The 21,743-nt window shown below is 42.3% G+C and overlaps 1 protein-coding gene across 1 annotated transcript in view; it reads right to left on the bottom strand.

The window, feature by feature from the left end:
* The window catches only part of LOC147230343 (mannosyl-oligosaccharide 1,2-alpha-mannosidase IA), a 210,505-nt gene that overhangs the window by 72,000 nt on the left and 116,762 nt on the right, over positions 1-21,743 (bottom strand). The window lies entirely within an intron of this gene.

The raw sequence follows: 21,743 nt of genomic DNA, 5'->3' as shown, positions 1-21,743 counted from the left end.
GACAGTCCTTTACTTAAAAAAGAGAAATGGATTTAATTTCACCAAGTCCAGTAAAGCTTCCATTAAAAACCATCAAGGGTTTCCCAACCCTCAGCTCAGGAGTACAAATATAAAGTGCAGATATTAAACATATTTCTCATGTTCCCCAGTTTAAAACAGGTGAGAAGAGGGAAGGAAATGTCAGCATTTTCAGGGAAAGATGCTCATCAAAAAAATAAAATGATTGCAGAATGAATATGAACTCTTTCCCCCTTATTATTTCTACAATATTTGTAGCGATTAGCATGTGTTTTACTGGCAGGTTTCATACACTTATCAGTCCGACCCTTTGTCTGAGGCATTTCACCCCAAAGTATTGTAAGTCTTATGTGTCATAGGATCACCTTGATCATACAACAACAACAACAATAGGGTGTCAAACCAACAAAAGCGCTGGAAGCGTCACTGGCATCAGAGGAACTGACATTTCCTGTGACAAAGCATGGAGGCCTGCGGCATGGCAGTGGGCTCAGCTGTCCTGCCAACCCTGGATAGAGTGGCCTGTGCAGTAATGGCAGCTATTAGGATGGAGTGCCTATTTATCACAGCTGATGGCGGCACTCTGTCAGGTGGGCATGAGATACACTGACAAAGGACAAGTATTGCTGACAAAGGTTTTGCTATTTAGACATTTGCTTAATAAGAGCCTGTTAAATCATTCTGCAAGCATTCAGCTTCAATATTTCAAATGCATTTAGGACAGGGGCAGTTGGTTACAAAATGTGTTTTGTAAATTATTTGATTTTTGTCTTTGACTGTGATGGATGTTTTTTTTAGAATGTGGCAAAAGAAGCCACGGTTCAGATTTTTCTCAGCTAAAAATACAAAATCGGGAGCATTGAGAAGACAGCAAATGCTACAACCTGCAGCTGAGCTGATAGAAATGTTTTCAAACAAGCGAGAAAGAAAGACGATTAGAACCGTGTTAAAGCCTTCTGAGATAGAAATACGTGCATGTATTTTGACAGACTGCATGTATGCATGTATTTTGACAGACTGCTACAGATGGCAGAGGGGAATCGTTTCAGTCTAGGTTTCAACTGACCTAGATCGCAGGGTCACAATGGAACTGGTTCAGTCTTAATAATATTTCCCAGCTTACCATTATTTTATTTTATTTTATTAAGCCAAGGACAGCCTTGGAGGGATTTTTTTTATCAAAGCTGGTAGGCCTGTGCTATTGGGAGTGGATGAAAACATCTGGTGTACAAAAAAAGTGCTGAATTGAGCAGTTAAAGGTGCTAGAGTTCCTCGAGGTGTATTAAAACACATAACTGCTAGGTCTGCTGGGTTACGGTAAAGGGAGTCACACTCGGGTTTAACAGTTTTATCCCTACCCGTCTTCACTGCCACTCCAGCCAGGATAACACTCCTGTTGGACATTAAACAGGGGATCTTTCCACCACGCACATTTAGACTCTATAACACCAAACACAAGTCTAGATTAGTCTAAATTTCTATGTATCTCTAGTGTTTTCAATGTGATAGTTATGTTGTTTTTTTTCTTCCTTGTCACAAGTTACACAAGAAATCCCCACCCTGGGATCATTAAAAGTATTTCTTCTATTCTATTGTATTCTGTGGTTTCTGGATTTTATTTGTGAACCTACATGACTGCAATGTGAGTGCAGACACACTATGAAGAATGACTAGGGGGGGAAAGTGTGGTGCCAGAACAAGCCTGCATCACCCCGCAGCGTGCAAACAACACTTCTTCATTGTCAGGGCACACCTCCTTGAGGTTACTCTTAATACTTGGATGTGACTTGACTGTACATATCTCCCATGACAACCACCGCTTACGCTATCAAAAGGCAGTGAGAGGCAAAAGAAAACAAGGGGTCTCATTTAAGTGCAGCGGATACAGAAAACATGCAGGTCCTGCCCCGGTAGGCGCAGGCTTAACCAGATGTGGGACGGGTGCTGCATCATTTATGCTCCAGCGTGGAATTTCAGTTTGACCTCAATTGGTTTTGATGTGAAATGACAAACAAGGGAAAGAATTCAGACGGAATTGGATTTTTCCAATAAGTAAGTTGGAAGTAGCAGTCTTGAAAATTCCAACGGTATATAGAGTGAAGCTTTTGGGTCGTTGTCAAGCCAGAACCACGGAGGAGTCATCCCGGCAATGGAGACAACGAGCTGCGGCTGGTTACTCGAGATTAAAAAACCTCTTAAGAACCCATTTTGACTGGCTTTCTTGGATTTGTTTCTGCGTCATCCAAATTGATTCGGCGAATTGGCGGCAGCTTTCAGTTGAGAAAAGAAATCAGTGGGAAGCATGGCAACTATTGAAGAGGGCAGTAAATATGAGCCGGCCACTGAAAGACCACACAAAAAGGGTGTTGACATTCTGTCCCGCTTGCTTCATCTTCTTTAGTAGTGATAAAAAAGATGGTTCGACCATGATTCTGTGTAAAAAACATTGAAAGTTAATGGCTGCTGTCATTGAAGTGGCTCTAAACTGATTAAAATGACTTTAACTGCTGTCACAGCAGTAGTTTAGCGGCATCTTTACAAAGGGGAGACATTTTTGCCATTTCCCCAACTTAGAGTTGCCTTGAAATGCAATCAGTTTCAGGTACTTCACTCTCGTGATTTTTTGGGAACATAAAAAGCGGGTATGGCTGAAAATATTCAAGTACAAATGAAAATAGATCCAATTATCTTCCAAGTTCAGTCGGATAACGAGCAAATGCAGGGCTGTTCCATGCAGAGATCACAATATCCCATACCTCTTCTTCAACCAGGGAAAAAAATGAAACATTTAAAAAAAAAATCATACTACATTATAACCAGATACCAAGTGCCTCTTGTTGACACATTATAATCTTTTCAAATTCAAAAGAGTGATCTATACATGACAATGAATTTAACATTATTTTGCAACCATTTGGATTTTGCCGAATACCAAAAGCATCAATTTCATTTAAAACTTTTCTATCGTTCTTTAGATATTAAAATACCCCCGAATTAAAATGAAACCATTCTTTTAACAACACCTGTGAAAATAACATGCGGTCAAATTTGAGAACATTTGGCATCTTGTCTCATGAAATGTCTTCTAAGATGTCAGCACCCTTAGAGTGTGACTTGTGTACATACAGAACATCTTTCACGCCCCCCTAGCAGCTCCTGTCAGCCCTTCGTCACTCGTCTGGCTCGCGCATATGAACGTGCACATTGTCAATAACCACAAGCAGAGGACATTTATGCATTGCTGCCACTATCAGAGTGATGGTGGATGGTTCATCTGTTTCTTAATTACCAAAACCTCCAAAAGTGCTTTTCCAGAAGAACTGTTGGAGGAGGAAGGAGAAAAGGGAAGACAAGATGTTCGAGTCGCTGATCTGAAAGGACACTTTTGCAACTGCTTTGGTCTCAGATCAACCTGCATGGTGGTAAAGCGTGCCACATCTTGAGTTGAAGACTCGCTCTTGAACTTAAGAAGCAACACCGATTCAATGGAAATACAGTGTCTGGTAGCACAGTGACAGCTGCTGTTACCGTCAGCCCAAAAACAATATTTTTTCTAGATAACATTTGTTCAACAAAAGAAGTAAGATATTGTTTGCACTCGTACAATTAATCATATGCTATTAAGTGACACAGAACATGTTGATCAATTGGAACCATATAGATAGTGAATTATCCAACATTTAAGTCAATTAGATAAGTCAGCCAGTCTTTCTTTGGCCATTTGGTTGTTTTTTAACATGTTTTTTAACCTTGAGAATAAACTTTTTTTCTTTTTACGCATTTTTTTCCTTGAATCACTCCCTGCTTGCCCGGTATAACCTGAATAATTTCAATCCCTACCTTTGTACATCATGCTTTGGGAGACAGCATCCTCAAATGGAGATTTTATTGTATACTTTGGGTAAACCTAGCTTCTGTATTTGGCCGGTTTTCACTTTTGATTTCATGTTGTTTTTATGGTGATTGCTTTCATTTATTTATTTTTAACCACAAGCGGGCTCACAGAGAGGCTGTGTTGGAGGTCATTAACACTGTATAAGTGACCTCCACTTGTACTGTGGCATTTTGCACTTGATCGCAAATCAACCCATTGACACAGCAATGGGGGGGAGAGCCGTTGTGTAAGGTGCTATCCACGCCTTTGGGAGCATCTTAAGGTTCAGTGTCTCACCCGAGGACACTTTGGCATGGAGCAAGGAGGAGCAAGGACTTTGATAATGGGTTTCACTGTGTCTGAATAAAGCATTGTGGATAAATGGAGTTGACTGATCACACAAGAAATGGTGTATATTGATCAGGTGATTGCCATGACATCATTTGGTAGGCAGTGGAGGAGATTATTCTGGAGGAGACTATTTGTTTTCTTTTAATCGACGGCCCTTAAAAAAAGCACTCAACAAAACATTTGCCTTCCAAAGTACCACAATTACGACCAAAACGAACATTTAATGGGCAAAATTAAAATATTTTTACGTTACTTTTAGTCTAAGTTGCTCACCCATTTTAGCAAGTTCCATTGAAATTGCACGTTTTTCAACCTTCCTGCTAAAATATCAAATAGACAAAAATGCAGAAGTAAAAACATTTTTTCTTGCTGGGAGTAATTAACAACTTAATTGCTCTGCCTAATAAACGGTCGGCCAGAAGGAGCAAGTATAGAAAATCTGAGTAAATAATGAGTACGATGATTCACTGGGCAAGGCTGCCGAAGCTTGTAGGTGTTCCGCTTCAGTGGCACCATACAAAGCTGCTTGAGGTGCAGCGGACAGAGGAGAACTCCAATAAATGCAGCAGAGACGGTTGTTATGCCCTGCCCAGATTTCTTTTTTTCCTGGGACACAAGCCTGATTGGCATGGGAGCTGTGCGAGCACCAAGGAGCTGACAAGGCCGCTGCCCAGCGAGTCCTGCTCGGGCTATAATTGAGTGATTAACGGCTAATGAAGAGGCATCATTGTAATGGGGCTGCTGACTCTCAACGGCTGGCGTGATCCAGGTTTCGTTCCGAACCTGCGTTTTTTATGCCGATGGAACAAATGACTTACCGGGTCGGGGCCTGTAATCAAGAAGGTTTTCAAGCAGATCTGTGTTTACCACAGATTTTACCCAATGTCACTAATTAACATGGAGAAATCAACACAAGCACCAATTAGATCTCGCCACAATAAGCCTGGCATCAGCCAATAATGCGCTTAGATGAGAACTTGCAGAACTCTTCAAGGAGCTAAAAGATTCCCACAGGCTTCTAAGACTGTGCAAACCAAACCGACATTTATTGTTTTTTCCCCTCTGTGTTAAATCAGGCACAGTACTCCTCCCATGGCTCTGCGAAAAAAAAACATTGAGTGTCTATATCAAAAAACACCCATCTCATTTTGGGAGTTGTGGAACAGAGAAACTGTCAATCATAAAAGCCCTGTCTACAAGAGGCTGATCATCAAGTGTCCGTTATATTATATTACATATATTATCCACCTCCAGAGATGATGATGAACATTACAATAAGGCAGCTCTTGTAAGAGCATTATCGACTTCCATCCATCCATCCAACCCCTGTGTACCACTTATCCGGGATTGTGTCGCAGGGCCAGCAGCCAAAGCATATACGCCCAGACATCCCTCTCCCCAGCTATTTGGTCCAGCTCTTCCAGGGGGATCCCGAGGCGTTCCCAGGCCAGCCTAAAGACATAGTCCCTCCAGTTCCCAGAACACCTCACCAGGGAGGCGTTCAGGAGGTATCCTAAGCAGATACCTGAGCCACCTCATCTGACTCCTCTCCACATGGAGGAGTAGCGACTCTACTCTGAGCTCTTCCCAGGAGGCCGAGCCCCTCACCCTATCTCTAAGGGAGAGCCTAATATCCTGCGGAAAAAGCTAAATTCAGCCGCTTGGACCTACAGCTCGCAATCATAAGTGAGGGTAGGAATGTAGATCGACAGGTAAATTAAGAGGTTCGCCTTTTGGCTCAGCCCCCCCCTTCACTTGGTGAGAACCACGTTCTTGGATTTGGAGGTGCTGATGCTTACTTGACCACTTCATATTCGTCTGCAATCTGCTCCAGCGAGAGCCGGAGATCATGTTCTGATGAAGCAAACAGAACCACATCATCTGAAAAAGCAGAGACCAAATCCTGAGGTCACAAAACCAGATCCCCTACCCTGACTGCGCCTAGAAATTCTGTCCATAAAAGCGATGAACAGAATCGTTGACAAATTCAGCCCTGGCAGAGTCAAACCCTCAACGGAAACAAGTCAACGGCAGTACGGACCATGTCTGGCAATATCATACGGGGGCCGTAGAGCCCGTAATACAAGATCCGGCACCCCCTACCCCCGGAGCAGCTCCCCATCAGGATTCCCTTCGGCAGCAGTCCCCAACCCCCCAGGTGTGGACAGGTACCGGTCCATGGGTCGTTTGATACTGGGCCACACAGAAAGAATAAATAACTTACATTTTTTCTGTTTTATCTTTTATCCGAGTCTGAACAATGTTTTATTTTGAAAAAAGGCAGAATTCTCTCCATTACATCCATTTATGACTCACTCTTGATGCATGTCAAGCTGCTTATCTCGGTCCTGTGATACATTCACATTAATATTAAACCCACATTTTGCAAAATGAATAAAAAATGTCTTTGGAAGGTTTCTTTGCAAAGGGTTAAAGGCCCAGGGAGGAGACGGAAGACGTGGCCATGACCACTAAGAAAAAAGAATGCTGCATTTAACAAACAAGATGAGGAAACCTACTTAAAATATGTATTTATCACGACAGATGATTCCCAAGCACCAAGCCCACTCCGCAGAATATGCACCGACTGGCTCTCCAATGAGACAATGAAACCTTCAAAACTGCTTAGTCACATGGAGGCCAAGCATCCTGCATTAAAAAGCATGCCTTTGGAGTATTTTGTAAGAAAAAAGCAGAAAATATTTATATATTAATATAACTATGTATTTATACGCCACATTTTAAAGGCCTCCATGGTGCAAAAAAGGTTGGGAAAGCCCTGGAAATAGGAGACTTCCAACCCAGAGTCCCACGACTCTGCTTCATCAGGATTGAAGAGACCTTGGAAGTATTCCTTCCACTGATCCACAACATCCTGGGTCGACGTAAGTAGCCCACCATCTCCACCATACACAGTGTTGTCAGTGTACTCCCAATCTTGCCTTTCCAGGTGTCACTTTTGCCGCCGTTATGAGCGTTAAAGTCCCCCAGTAGGGACAAGGGAGTCCTCAACAGCAGTGCTCTCTAGCAGCCCCCCTATAATCCTATCTCCTTTATTAATCCCCGCGGGGAAAATCGTTCTCTACAATTGACCCATCATGGATGAACCATGAGCAGACAGCATGCTGTCGACAAGCGGCAAGGAACCAGTTAGGGGTTCAGTGTCTTGCTCAACAACACTTCGACACAACTTCGAGGAGCCGGGAATCGAACCAGGAATGTTCGGTTGCACAGACGATTGTTGCTCTCCCTCCTGTGCAATGCCGCCCCTTTAGGGACCCCAAAAAGGCTTGGTGGTCTGAACTGCTGTTGGGTGCAAAGGCACACACAACAGTCAGAACCCGTCCTGCAACCCAAAGGTAGAAGGTGGCTACCCTCTCATCTGGCTCCCTCCTCCCAAGAGATGTTAACATTCCATGTTCCTAGACACAGCTTCTGCAGCCATGGATTGAACCGCCAAGGTCCCTCGCTCCGGCTGCCACCCAGCTCACATCGCACCCACCAGGTCCATTCATCTTTTTTTTTTCCTCGTTTGGGTCTAATTGAGCCATATTTTGTCTGGTCCCTCACCCAGGATCTGTATCCCTTAGGTGACCTTGCCAGGGGTATAAAGCCCCCGAGAAGACAGCTCCTGGGGATCACTGGGACATGCAAATCCATGATAAGGTGGCGGCTCGAGGGTAGCAGGGCTCGTTGAACAGATAGTAGACTTGGACAGCACCATTAGTAATCACACAGATATAACAATGTTTTAGAACAGAGGCGCTATTTGATATATCCAAGGTAACAGTATATTTGCAATACCGCCTTTTATATTCTGCTTGAGATTTGTCGTTGTTTGAACAAGCGTGAGCTGTTATTTTTAATTTCTCTGCAATAAACGTCCCTTATTTCAAAAGCCTTTATATGGCACATTAATTTAAATGGGAAGTGACATCCTCTGATTGTTGATTTTTTTTTTCTTTTCAAACAGCATTTTTATAGACTTTGTTATCAACAAGCACATTTCTACTCTTTCATTTCATTCCTGCTGCTGCATCCTTGCCATTTTGCTTGTTGCTTTTTCATGAGCTCAGAGTGGAATATTTGATCCCATTTCAAACTAATAAAACCCCGAACGATCGGAACAGAATATTATTTAGATCAACCGATGGTTTGAATCTCTCTGGGGTTTGATGTAATTTGACGTCTTTCATTATTTGCATCTTATGGAATGTATCTTAAATGAAGGCGTAAAACAAATTTGGTGTAATAATAAAAATGTCCACTAAATGCATCAGAGCCTTGTGAATCATTAATCATATACTGACAGGATGATGTATTATAGCTGAATTACACCCCCGTCACCTCTTCCAATGCCTGGCCTCATCCTTGAGGCAGCAGAGCAGAGAATATTTGCCTGTGTGCATCTATTTTCAGAGCTTTTTTGCAGCTTTTAATGTTCTCTAGGCATGCAGTACATACACACACAGTGGTGCTTTGCGTGCAGGTACCTTCTTTCTCCAGGGGATGCAGCAACCCCCAACCAAGTCCTCAGTGATAAAACTTAGATCCTCTGGGACACTGTCTTGCTCTGACACACATTGTTATTCACCTATATTCCATCGTTCCATCTTGTCTGCTGTGACAAGTGTCTTTGTGAAAAACCTGCGCACTGTATTTGGCCTCAATGTCAGAGCAGTAGACAGTAGTAGAGTTCACTTGGTGGCTCCTTCACTGTCAAATAAGTAGGAAGGAAGGTAAATTAATAAAAACCCACCAATTAAATAAGGTTATGTGCAACGGTTCGCGTTTCCGCCTCACAGCAAGAAAGTCTTTGGTACAGTTTCAGCAGGGGGGGCCTTTCTGTGTGGAGTCTGCATGTTTTTCATATGTCAGCGTGGGTTTCCTCCCATAGTCCAAAATGTGCAGTGAATCATTGGAGAAACTAAATTGTTCACACATGTGAATGAGAGACTGAATTTTTGTATGTCTACACGACACGAGAACAAGAGAGTGAAAGATTGTATGATTGGATCAATGTGGATCTGGGATGAATCCTGCCTCTCACCCACTGACCGGTGGGATAGGCTCCAGCACCATCACAACCGTGTATATAAGTGCTATAGATAATAAATCAATGAATAAATAAGGTTATAAAAAATGCTAATAAATGCTAATTCATGCATTTATTGCAATCACTTGAAGCCTCCCTTGTCCTTGCATCACTTCAGCTTGGAGAGAAGAACTTGACAATGAACGGCTGTTGTTCTGGCCACTAACTCTGGAGGGAAATGTGTGGCTCCTGCAGCTGCTTTATTTTGCTCAGCAGAAATCCCTCGAGCTTATTTGCAATGCAGTAACAGGCAGGAAGTGCACACTGTGTTGCATTGAAGTGTTTTCTCTGAAAGCCGCCACTACATATGTCTCGACAACCAAAACTGGTGGGACTGAGCCAGCCAGTTAAAAACAACCTAAGTTGAGCAAGAGGGAAAATAAATTCGATGAATTGCACAGTTCGGGTCATCATTTTGAGCCATGGAGAGAAAACTAAAATAATATATGCTTTTGGGTTCTGTGCAATTAAGTTCAACTGTGATTTCTTGACCTCATTTCTATGTAACTTTGTTGACAGATCAGTGTTAAAATGAGTGGTTGAGTGCACGAGACAATAAAATCCATCTCCTTATATAGGTTGAACATGGGTTTTTTAAATTGCATTCATGTTTTGACCTCCATCTACATTTTTACCCAAATATGATAAGCTGCTGATGAGGAAGCTACTATTTAAAGATTGGATTGTTATGGTTATCTGACCATTCTGATCTAAAACCGATCCATTACTTTTCCGCTTCATTACATGAAGGAATAATTTGCGAGGTCACGCACTGTAGGTCGATGTCAAGTAATTTTTCTCTAGAACATGCTAGATTATTATATGCCTCTGAATTGTATATTCATTTTGCTAAGTGTATCCCAAATGAGCCTCTGGTTCATCTTTATAAGTGATTATTTTCACTCAGCCTACCTTGAATATAAAGCACCAATGGCCGCATGCATGCATTTAATATTTTCTACTCGTTTCACCCTTTCTCAAATTATAACAAAGTAGAGGATGCTGCCAGACATTTATTGTAAAATACGATACTGACCGTTGTTTTAACTCAATTTCCACAAATACAATCAACCAACAAACAGCAAAGGGCAGGCTATATTTCACCCGGTGACCCAGGGATGTAAATCAGAGGCTGTGAACCTGCCAATTCTACCTTTTGCAGATTCTTGTGTCAGCAGCCGCCTCTGTGCCAAATGAGGCCCAGAGGACAATGTGCATGAATGATGCAAAAACTTGCCGGTACTTATACATAATAATAGATGCCTTGATTATGAAACGCCCATGCAGAATGTCCTTTGGCTTCTGGCATCCTGAGAAAGACCATCGGTTCAGCCTGACCTCGCCGCAAATTCTTTCCCCGGAGCTGGTTTCCTTTCATCAACCTCATGACTGGGAGCAAGTTGGCTTTCGTTTGGCGCAGACAGGAGGTCATACGTGGGGGAAGAAGAGAGCCTTCATGGTTAAGGACCACCAGACCCTCAGGGCTTTCCAGAAGGAGCCGAGAAGGAAACTGAAACTGCAAAACTCAACTATAGGGAGAAACTTGAGCCCAAGATGGAGCAGAGTAAACAAGAGAGGTTTGGAAGGAGGTGAGGAAGATGACAGGCTGTAGGAAAATCTCACCTGCAGCCAAAGGTGGCCCTATTTTGCTGCAGAGCTCAACCTTTTCTTCAACAGGTTTCACACCTCAGTGAGCTCTGGGCTCCCATTCCCCTCCTCTTCATCCTCTCACACCTCTGCTGTAGGCTCTGCTCCCTCGCATCAACACCTTGCCTCCTAAGATCCCCCTCCTCGTGCCCACCAGCTGCAGCTTTTACGAACAGCCCCGTCTCACCATCTCCACAAACCCAGACGCAACCGCTACCTTCACCCCTTTACCCTGCTTATTCCAAATTGCCAAGGCCACCCCCCCTCCTCCACCACACCATCCCTCCCCCCTGAGCACAGTCATGGCCACTACTAGTCCTACCCCCCCTCTCCCACCAGGAACTTCCACACACAGCCGTTCTCCAATGATACACAGAAGTTCTCCAATGACTCTTCCATCGTTGGATGCATCAACGATGACAATGAGGAGTACAGAGGTCTGGTTGTGAGTTTTGTTAAGTGGCGCAACAGGAAACAACTCCTACTCAACAGATCAAGACCAAGAAGGTGGTTGTGGACTTCCGGAAGAATTGAAGGAGACTGGTACAAATCGACATCCAGCGGGAAGAGGTGGGGATAGTGGACTCCTACAAGTACCTTGGGGTCCGCATGAGCAATAAATTGGACTGGTCACACAACACTGATGCACTCTACAGGAAGGATTAGAGCAAGATGTTCTTCCTGAGGAGACTGAGGTCATTTGGCGTCTGTCGCCGGCTCCTCTTCACCTTCTACCAGTCTATGGTAGCCAGCGCACTCTTCTTTGGTAAAGTGTGCTGGTGGGGCGGTGCCAGGACTGGTGAGGTCAATAGGCTCAATCAGATAGTGAGGAAAGCCTGCTCGATGGTGGGACTGAACCTGGACCATCTTTAATGGCTGCTGCTGTTTTTATTTGTGGATGTCCTGCTATCTTCTGCCTTCTTATATTCATCTTTAGTTTCCTTTTTTTGACATTATAACTGTCACGCTGGTGCGACAAAGGAATTTCCCCTATGGGGATAAATAAAGTTATCTTATCTTATCCCATATGTTGGCCCCTTCAAACTATTTGTATCTTTTTTAATTTGCCCGAAGTGTGCCAAATTGTACATAAATCAGCTCCTCTGTTGAGGTTTTGTGAATACATGCCAAGATTAATGTTAAGTAAAACATATTTCACGGTTGTTCTTGAAGTTGAGGATGGTTTTGTTATGATCTTCAACAAATCCTGAGGGAAACATTTAGCAATTACAGCTGCCTCACAAAGTTAGTCAGGCTAGCTTTTTGAAGTCTTCTGTGCTGAAAGTAGCAGGCAGCTGCATCTGGAGGACATGTTTGTCCAGAGTAGCAGTTTTGCTCAGTCAGTGCTGAACAGTAAGCAGTACAATAACAATATCACAAAGAACCAATGAAGTTTAAAATCAATTGATGTCTGATACTGACAGTGAACTCAGAAACACAACGCTTTACCAATTTAAAATAGAGTTTTTAGAACACACATGGACACCAATATTCACACTGCCTGGGGACTGAAGTTGGTCTCGAGGCAAGTGTGATTTAAAGATGCAGCTTATTAATATAATGGACTGCTGGAACTGGATATTAAAAACTACTTGGTTCATCAGTGCTTGAACTGATTTGTGAGAAAAGAACCCGCATGCAGGAATGTGGATTACTAAAGCAACCAATAACTCTGATATTGCATAATTGCATTATGCATAAAATTGTATATATATATATATGTATATATATATACATATATATATATAAACTTATTAATATTTAACATTTAAATCTTCATAAAAAGGTTCAGACTCCGATAAATCCTGTGGTATAAAATGATCAAATATGAGGTTGAATTAAACTGTCTACAAAAGTTTAGAAATTACTTTATTATCGGTTACTGAATCTTAATCATCAAGATTCATTCATTTAGATCTAAATCCGTTATGCTGCACTCAGGGTTGGGGGAGGGGGTTCCATCTTGCAACCCGACCATCAAGATTCTCAGAAACTTAATCAAAACAACTTATGATGCTCATGGAGGATCACATAAAATGATGAAAAAATAATTGATTGAAAAAAATCATTTCAGACTTGAAAAGAAAATGATTGACTTAAATTGACTATTTTTTCTTCTGTCACCTCTCCGGGGTTCACCGTTTATGCTCTTATTACAAAGCAATAAGAAGAACATTGGAAAAATCCTCACGACATAGGGCAAAATGTTATTGTTGACTAGTTACTCATTTGCTATCGACAACCATGATGATCAGAGCTGATCCACCAAACATTTCCTCTCACCAGAATTTGTGTCTTGCAGAAGCAACACACAGCAGTGTGTTCCCATGCCTAAAGGTCATAGTGGAGTAACATCATGGACACCACCGAGAAAATTGGTTCATTTTGCTGATCAGAGCTTACAAAGAAAACTTAAGAACTGTTTCTTACTGTGAAGTGAATGTTCATTTAGCAAATACATCTGTATTTGTATCTGTATACTGTATATACAACATCATATATAACTGTTGTCGTATATGATATACAGATTCCTCTGTACGCAAGCATTATCCAGTGATAAATATGCAGCATAAATGTCGCAATCATCTGTGAGAGAGCATTTTGTGTGTGCAAGTGTGCATGCACTTGCACCAGAGGGTAAGTAGAGCCCGACAGCTGCATCCCCTACCGGTAATCAAACACTGAACTTTTGCCACACACACCTTGCCAGATCACACTATCTGCAAAGTCTGCCCAGCCTTTCTTTGGCCTCTTTATTCTGTAGCAGCTCAACTCGACACAAATCCCTCTTCCTCTTGCCTGCAGTTCACTCTGCTTTCCTCTGTTATGCCTCCAGTAAACGACGCTTCGCATCATTTGCCCGGATCCCTGTGCTGCTCCACCCTCATTCCCCACTGACCTGCTATTTCCTGGCCCAAACCCTATGCTATTATATTGGAAGCACGATAACTCTTTGGCTTCTACTGCCAGTTTCCCTGTCTTAGTCATGATATGAGCAGAAATATAATTGTCCGAGCAATGAGCATTTGGGTATCCACCTTATTATTGATAAAGTCTGTCTGCACGTCAGCCGTGTCTTCCATCCTGCTGAAAATTCTGCCATTGTTGTTTGCACTGACAGCTCACTTTCCATGTGAGCAAAAAACTTTATTTCCTATACTGACAGTGCATCCCTCTATATAATAGCTTTTAGGTACTCCGATGTTTGTTATCAGATGGGACTGTCACTCCACAGTACAAAGCAAATATGTTGTTTTCCCCTCCGGTCTGAGAATAAATGAGCTCTGAGTTTCTTTGTATATCCATTCATTTAATTTTGCATGTTAACAGTTTAGCTGCAAACATACAATGAAGTTGAGCCGTGAATTTGGATGATACCCTTCAAAACCATTATATACCAAACTGACTCACAGTTATGACATTCAGAAACATATCTGTGCCCAATAAAATGCATTAACAAATACAATTAACTACTAAAAATTAGTTACAAGATCTATTTTCAAACGAAAATGGTAATAGAGAATTTCAAAAAAATTAGTGATAATATCATTTCTCACAATACTGATGAGATGTATATACCCTTTTTGCGCTCGATGGCGGTGGAGCTGTGAGGCAAGGTGCTAACCAGGCCACCCAGAGCAAATCTGGGCTCAGTGTCTTGCCCAAGGACACTTCTGCATGCTTACAGCTGGAGCCAGGAACCGCACTGCCATCCTTCTGACTGGACGGAAGCCCACTCTACAAGCTGAGCCACGGGCTTTTGTTATTGTTCAGTTCTACTGTTCATTTTGAGCCTACACATTGAATTACATATGGTATCGTATATTTACACACACACACACACACACACACACACACACACACACACACACACACAAAGCAATTGATTTACATATTTGTCTCTAATATATATGTATAGGAGGTTTTGAATATACAGTATTTTGCCTCAAAGGCAGTTCCACATTCATTTCATTTACTCCATAAATGAATATATGATTTTCCAACAACTGAAATGGAAAGTCTCTCCAAAACACACTGACAATGTGAGTGCAGCAGAGACATTCAACATGTTGAACATCGCCGGGACTTTCTTTGTATTAGAGGAACTGAAATAACTGGAAACAACATTCGTCAGTTTGAAAACACTGACAGAATAATATTCAGATCCTCATCTCCTTGAGCATCAACACCAGATGAAAGTCTTACTGAATTTGTACAAATAGCAAGTCTGCACATCTTAGTGTCACCTTCTCGACGTAATCGGTAGAAGATCTGAGGGACCATGTCAACGTCAGTTTCATTCTGCTCTACTTTCCTGCGCATCTTGTCTTGAAACCTGCCCGTGGGCTGGAAAACATAGGCGTATTTTTTTGTTTTTTTTTTGTTTTTTTTTCTTGAGTCTCCAAACAACTCCCACAGGATTTTACACTCTTGCCCGCATTTCTTGTGAGATGTGAAATTATGGGCCTGAGTGCTAATTATCCTGTCACTTCGCTGTCCTGGTTTGGACTCAGACATCTCTCTTACTGTCATGAATCAGGAGCTACAACCTGTAAATACAGCTAGATACGCTGAAGGGGTATTTTGGGAATTATCAGCACATCCAAAGGATGAGTCTTAAATCTATTTACAGCAACAACATAATATTCACCCCGTGGCCTCCACATGATATCTTTTATAGCACAGTTGAAAAAAAAAATCACATTGAATTTGTAATACTTAATTTTATCTTTTTTTGTTTTATACAATTTTTTTAATTTTTTCATCTGATGGTTATTGAGCCTGAAAAACACGTTGCAGACTATTACAATCAAACCCGACAAAGGAATAAAATGGATAATGGAGTTGATAAAACAGATGGTGAGGTTTTTGTCCTCTCAAAGAACTGGGTTAGCCATTCAGCCATCAACAAAATAATTCACCCATTAAGAATTATGTTGACACTTTGTTTAAAGGTCAAAAAGCACACAAACACACACAAACACAAACACACACACACACAAACACACACACAAACACACACACACAGACATTAATTTATTTCCTCACACTTCTCTCCTCCTAAATATCATGCCATGAAACTTTCTCCTCTATATTTTCCATTTTGGAGCTGTGACCCGTCATTGCTTAAAGTAAGGGCCACTGATCACAGGTGTTAAATATGCAACACTAGCACCGCTAACCTTTCACATAGTTTGTTTTTTTAGACATGAAGGGAAAAGCTGAACTAATCTGAATTTCTCTGCATACCAGCAGGAGAAGTGCAAAGTGCAGTAGTCAGTGCATCAAGTTGGATTGTATGATAGCTGGAATTGTACAGAAAAATAATAGTCTTTAAATTAATGAAAGGAGAAAAACACAAAACATTTTCCATTTAAATCGTCTGTGACATGGTAACTTACTCTTTAAATGGAATAGGGTTTAATCTTTTATGGGACTAGTCACATATAAATGATTACCCGAACCCTGAATCTCAGCGTGCAGATTGTTTTGGCTCAGCAGGTAGACATAAAGACAAAGACGCAGACACATAGTGGCAGGATAGCAAAGTAGTTTGTAAGAAGGTCCTTGGTTCAATCTGGCAGGGGGCTTCTCTGTATGGAGTTAGCATATTAAAGCCGTACCTGAGCGGGTTTCCTCACAGCTCTCCGGTATCCTTCCACAGTCTAAAACCATGCAGGAGGTTGAATGAGAATCAGTGGTTGGATGTGGCCCTGTGGTCTACTGGTGATTGGTCCAGGGTGAACCCCACCTTTAGCCCAGTCATGCTGCATTTCAAAATCACTGCTCATGGTTCATCTATGATGGGTTAATTGCAGTGAATGAATTTCCTCACGGGGATTAATAAAGGACAAATTATTTATTTATTTATTTATCACAGCTGGATTAAGCTCCATGGTGCATTCCTTCTGTTTCATCATGTCATCCACCTTTCAGAATAATTGCCCGCTGAGCAGCATGATCGTTCGAAACCGAGTGATGTCTCTTTAATTTTCCTCCTTTGGTATCCAGACACCTTCGGCATGCCTCTACTGCTTGGCTACCCTGCCCCTCCGCCATACTACCCTGATGATGGTCCGTGCAGCCCTCACTGTATTCCTGACTTCTGCCAGTGTGGGCTCCTTGGTGTTGAATTGGCTGGAGGGTGCGAGTGGTTTAATTATTTCTCCGCAGGGCCCAAGGTCTTCCTCCCTTTGCCTGTCACTGTACGTGTCACAGAGCTGTGGGTTGATGTCATCTTCTGAGCACATGAGAGTCCCGCTCCGCTTCTGCCCTTGCAGCTTCATAGTAAACCCAAAAGGATTCGCTACAAAGGCAGAGCGTTTGCGAGCCCGCTCTCTGCTCTTCCTCCTGTGCCACTCAGGACAACATAGGGAGATGAGCTTCTTTCTGAGAATGTCTCAGACCTCAGACGGGTCAGGTCTTTCTTCTCTACTTGCCTTTTTGTAGCGCTGCTTAAGGGTCTTCAGGTCTTTCCTAGGCGCTTCGATCTTGTTCTCACGCCGGTTTGGCCTAGCTGTGAACTTGGCTTTTGGCAGCTTGGTGGCAAATCACTCCACCCTGATGCTAATAACGAAGCTACACATTGTTTGGAGCTGCTGGTCCACTCCTCCCTTTGGTGATGCTTTCAGGGCAGCATCACCATCTTCGTCAAACCGGCGCCATTCAATCTCCATGTGTGGAGCAGGCCACAGGACCCTGCAATGTTCTGATGGTTTGCTGGGTGCAGCAGGCAGAGCTTGGAGGTTCTGTACACTTTGGGTTGACTCCGGGTCCAGCTCCTCCTCCATCTCACCAGGGGCAGTATTAAGCACTGCCGCTGTGCGTTGCTCAGCTTGCTTACTCCTTATCCAGCCCATTTTGGTCTGGTGGATCTTCAGACCCTTCAGGTTCTTGCAGCTTTTGCCACACCAACAGGTTACTCTCATCTCGATAATCCATCGCTTATGTTTCTTGCCAGAAAATCCCACCATCTCGGGCACCCCGGGGGTATCTTTCCACAGGGCTTTCTGTAGCTTATATGGATGCTCCCTCGCGGGCACTGCAGCTTGGGATGCTAACCTCTCGCTGCCCTGCTTGCCATCTCTGTAAACAGTCCACTGTCTCTCCAGTCCTCACTACACTGTTTATTGTCGTAATCGAGCCTTTCCTGGAGGTCACTGGCTATGCCAGATGTAAATAAAATTAAAGTCCCATAAGAACAATTATGACAAGTTACATTCCACGATATTTTGTATATCAGAATTTTCTATCTTAGTGTGACCGCCATGTGTGTCGAATAAAAGTGTAAAAACAAAAAATGCCAAAAGTCACCGGTCCAGCCGAATTGAAATTCTGGTACACTACCTGGAATATTTGGATATAGTACCCTATTCCGCCCACACACAAGGACAGGCGTCATGCTTGTAAAGTCTTTGTCAGACTTCAGAACCTCAGCGATAACACTGTCGAGTGCTTGTTCAAGCTTCATGCAACAACAGCTTTCCGGGAAAATACAGAAAATGACAAATGATGAAGAAGGAAGCAGGAACAAAGCAGGGACGATTTCTTCATCTGTGATAGAAACTGAATGGATCAGCAGGTCAAAATACATCTCCTGTTTCTGTCTCACTACATTCCTTGTCAGCACTTTGACATCTCGAGTCATCTTATGAAGCAATGAGAGTTCTCTAGAAGTTTCATCCTGTAAAACACGATCGTAATGAGCAGCAGGCCGATGTTTGTCTGCTACATGATGCGAGTGTATTCACGTCACCATGATGCACGAAATCTTAACAGCTGAACATGAATAGTGACATTTGAACGTGTTCCTACTGTCTACAGAGATAATGTGTGTGCAGTTAAAATGTATCTACACTGTTCACAGACAAAAATGGTTTAAATTCATCTAGTGAAAACTTCATTGCCTATACGGGCAAATGTGCCTGACAACTACTTCAAGGCCTCTACATACACTATGAGAAGCAAGAAATTTGTTCTTGCCCACAGGACTACAAGATCAAGAAAAAAAGTTTTTTTGAGAATGATATTTGATAGTTAGAGAAAAACTTTACTACAGAACTCCTGGAAAAGACCCCTGCCCACAAAGGCTAAGCATTGGGGGAATCGGATGAAACAAGAGCATGGTAACAATGGCAGTGTCATGTTGGTGGTCAGTCCACTGTGTTTAATGTGATTGTCAAGTCGCTACAAAGAGGTGATAGGACTAAGTTACATGGATTTTCATACTTCATCCTTTCACTTCCACTTCAAATTTCTGACCAACCACACATGAGTTCTCACGCATGACATAAAAAAAAGTTCTGCCTGGATGGCATGTCGAGAAAGCTGTGAGGACTACCAACCACGTCTGTGAGAATACAACAACATCACTTTCTCATCACAGCCCTGGGAGCGAGAACTTTGTTTGGTACCAAACCTTCTTCTTCTTCTACTTCTTCTTTCGGCTTCTTCTTTTCGACAGCGAGTCAACTTTCTCCATCTAACCCTATTCTCTGTATCTTCCTCTCTCACACCAACTACCTTCATATCCTCCCCTATCCTTTGTTTGGTACCAAATACATTTCCTTAATCAGTGTTTTAACAACAAGAGTCGTTACGTGTGATGGGATGATCAACTCCAAAGTGCAAGAGACAGTCAGAATTGATAGTTGTTGTCTCTTTGTTTTCTTTCCTTTTCTATCTCTTTTGCCCCTGGCAGGCATACAACTGGCTAAATTTGATAAATTGCTCAGTTCTAAAATTATGTCGTGCTTTGACTCAAATATTTGTCAAGGGCTAAACATACTCTCAGCAGCTGCAGTTATCTGGCATCTAGAAAACAACTCATCTCCGTGTACAAGAGACATGCCGTTTTGGTGCAAGAACTTTACAGATCAGTCAGAGATTTAATCTGCCAGTTTGGCAAAAAGAGCAAGAATAATGGTCCAAATGTAATTCATGCCAAGATTTTGGACGGTACTTTTTTACAATTTGGCAATCTGATCTTGGACAGCTTACAAGTACTGTTGTGGATATATGTCTGAACTAAAAGGTCCTTTTAGCAAAAACAATTGGAAATACATTTGTAGAAACAGCCACATCATTAACGTGCTAAATGCAGGGTCACGAGTTCTATGTGAGCATGTGACAAACAAACAAAAAAATGTTGCTTCCAATATCCTAACTTTTACTCTGATTTGACAAGATTAACCAGTGAACAGCACATTTTGATAATAAGCCTTTCAAAATTTGATCCTGCTCACCATGTTTGAAGTCAGTGCCTCATTCCCTCGGTTGGATGAACCGAAACGGGTATGTCTATGACACAATGTGCTGACTGATTTTTGGCCAGTGGATGATTTTTCGCTTTGTCCCTTGTAAGGCTGGCTTGCCACAGTTTATTTCAGACACTGGCCAAAACACGCCAAAAAAAAGGAGAATGTATCTATTTTATTGTCTAAAAAAGATTTCTGGCCAGATGGCTTGCACTCACATTTAACCATCACCCAGATATCTTCATTACACTTCTCATTTAGTCATACAATCAAATCTAGCAGGACAAGATATATATATATATCCCTCTGGGACATTAAATTAAGTACATTATTTTTGGCATCTAATATATCAGGATGGTAGAGGAATTAACATATATTGACAGTGGGAAGTCCAATTGTCCAAGAGGAAAAGGATTAGCTGCTTGGCTGTCATGACTACTGGGACGAGCAGTGAGGAGGAAGAGGACTGAGGTTGATGGATAGTGGCAGATCACACTCGTGACAAAGTGCAGTGTGAAGTGTTAATCTGGATTTGTTGCCTTTATGATTGCTGACAGTGGCAACCATTACTGGCTGTCTCCGGTCGCCACTCACGCGATGAGGCAGCTCCAGCTCCAGCACCTCTCCAAGTTAATAATCACCTGCATTCACCAGGACTATCTGGCTGCAGGGACTGACAAAAGGAGACTATTTGTGGGTTTGTGTGTCACACTGGTATTTCGGGGTGATCTTTCACCATAGGGATGCGTCTGAAAACATACATCCTGATTTTAATGGGAAGTCGGTTAATGGGGTATCACGACAAGCAAGTGATGAATATGCTCCAGAATTAGAATAAATTACATCATTAATCCAATGTAGGTAATGTTTATGTTTCTAGAAATAATTCACAGTTGTTGTTCCATGTTATTCTAACAATGCAGCGTCCAGATACGCGGAAGTTGACACGCTATATCAGACGCAGCCATGTTTCTGTGGACCTTTGCCAGGAAATGGAAGTCATCAATTTCTAGTGACTGACTCGCAACCCATCCAGGTTTTACCCCGCCTCTAACCCATTGACAGCCAGGAAAGGCTCCAGCACCACCTAAGTGCAGAATAAGCCATACAGATAATGTATGAATGAATTACAAGCAACTCCAGTGACTGCAATACAGTTGTTAGTAGGAGGATGGTAAAGTACGTTCCATTTCCAGGCGTAGTGTGTAAGAGCCTGAACCTGGATAGAACACTCTACTTTTTGCCGGTCTGCCAGTTCACACAATAACAAAGTTGGCATCAGAGCATGTTAAAATCCAATGAATATGTGGGTAATTGGCTAAACAAGTTGGCACGGTTGATATCAATCTGAAAAAATATACATATTTTGCATCCCTTATATTGAGTGTGAGAACCAAATTTGGCACAAGACATATCCACCCCTGACAAATCATGATAACATATTCAATTCTGTTAAAACAAGCAACTCTGTCACCTACAACTGACTCAGTTCTCACAGTGT

Source organism: Fistularia commersonii, chromosome 10, assembly GCF_037954325.1.
Source record: "Fistularia commersonii isolate RoL2024-O1a breed Wild chromosome 10, RoL_Fcom_v1.0, whole genome shotgun sequence".
In the NCBI taxonomy this organism is placed as follows: domain Eukaryota; kingdom Metazoa; phylum Chordata; class Actinopteri; order Syngnathiformes; family Fistulariidae; genus Fistularia; species Fistularia commersonii.
This window is presented reverse-complemented; position numbering and strand designations above follow the sequence as displayed.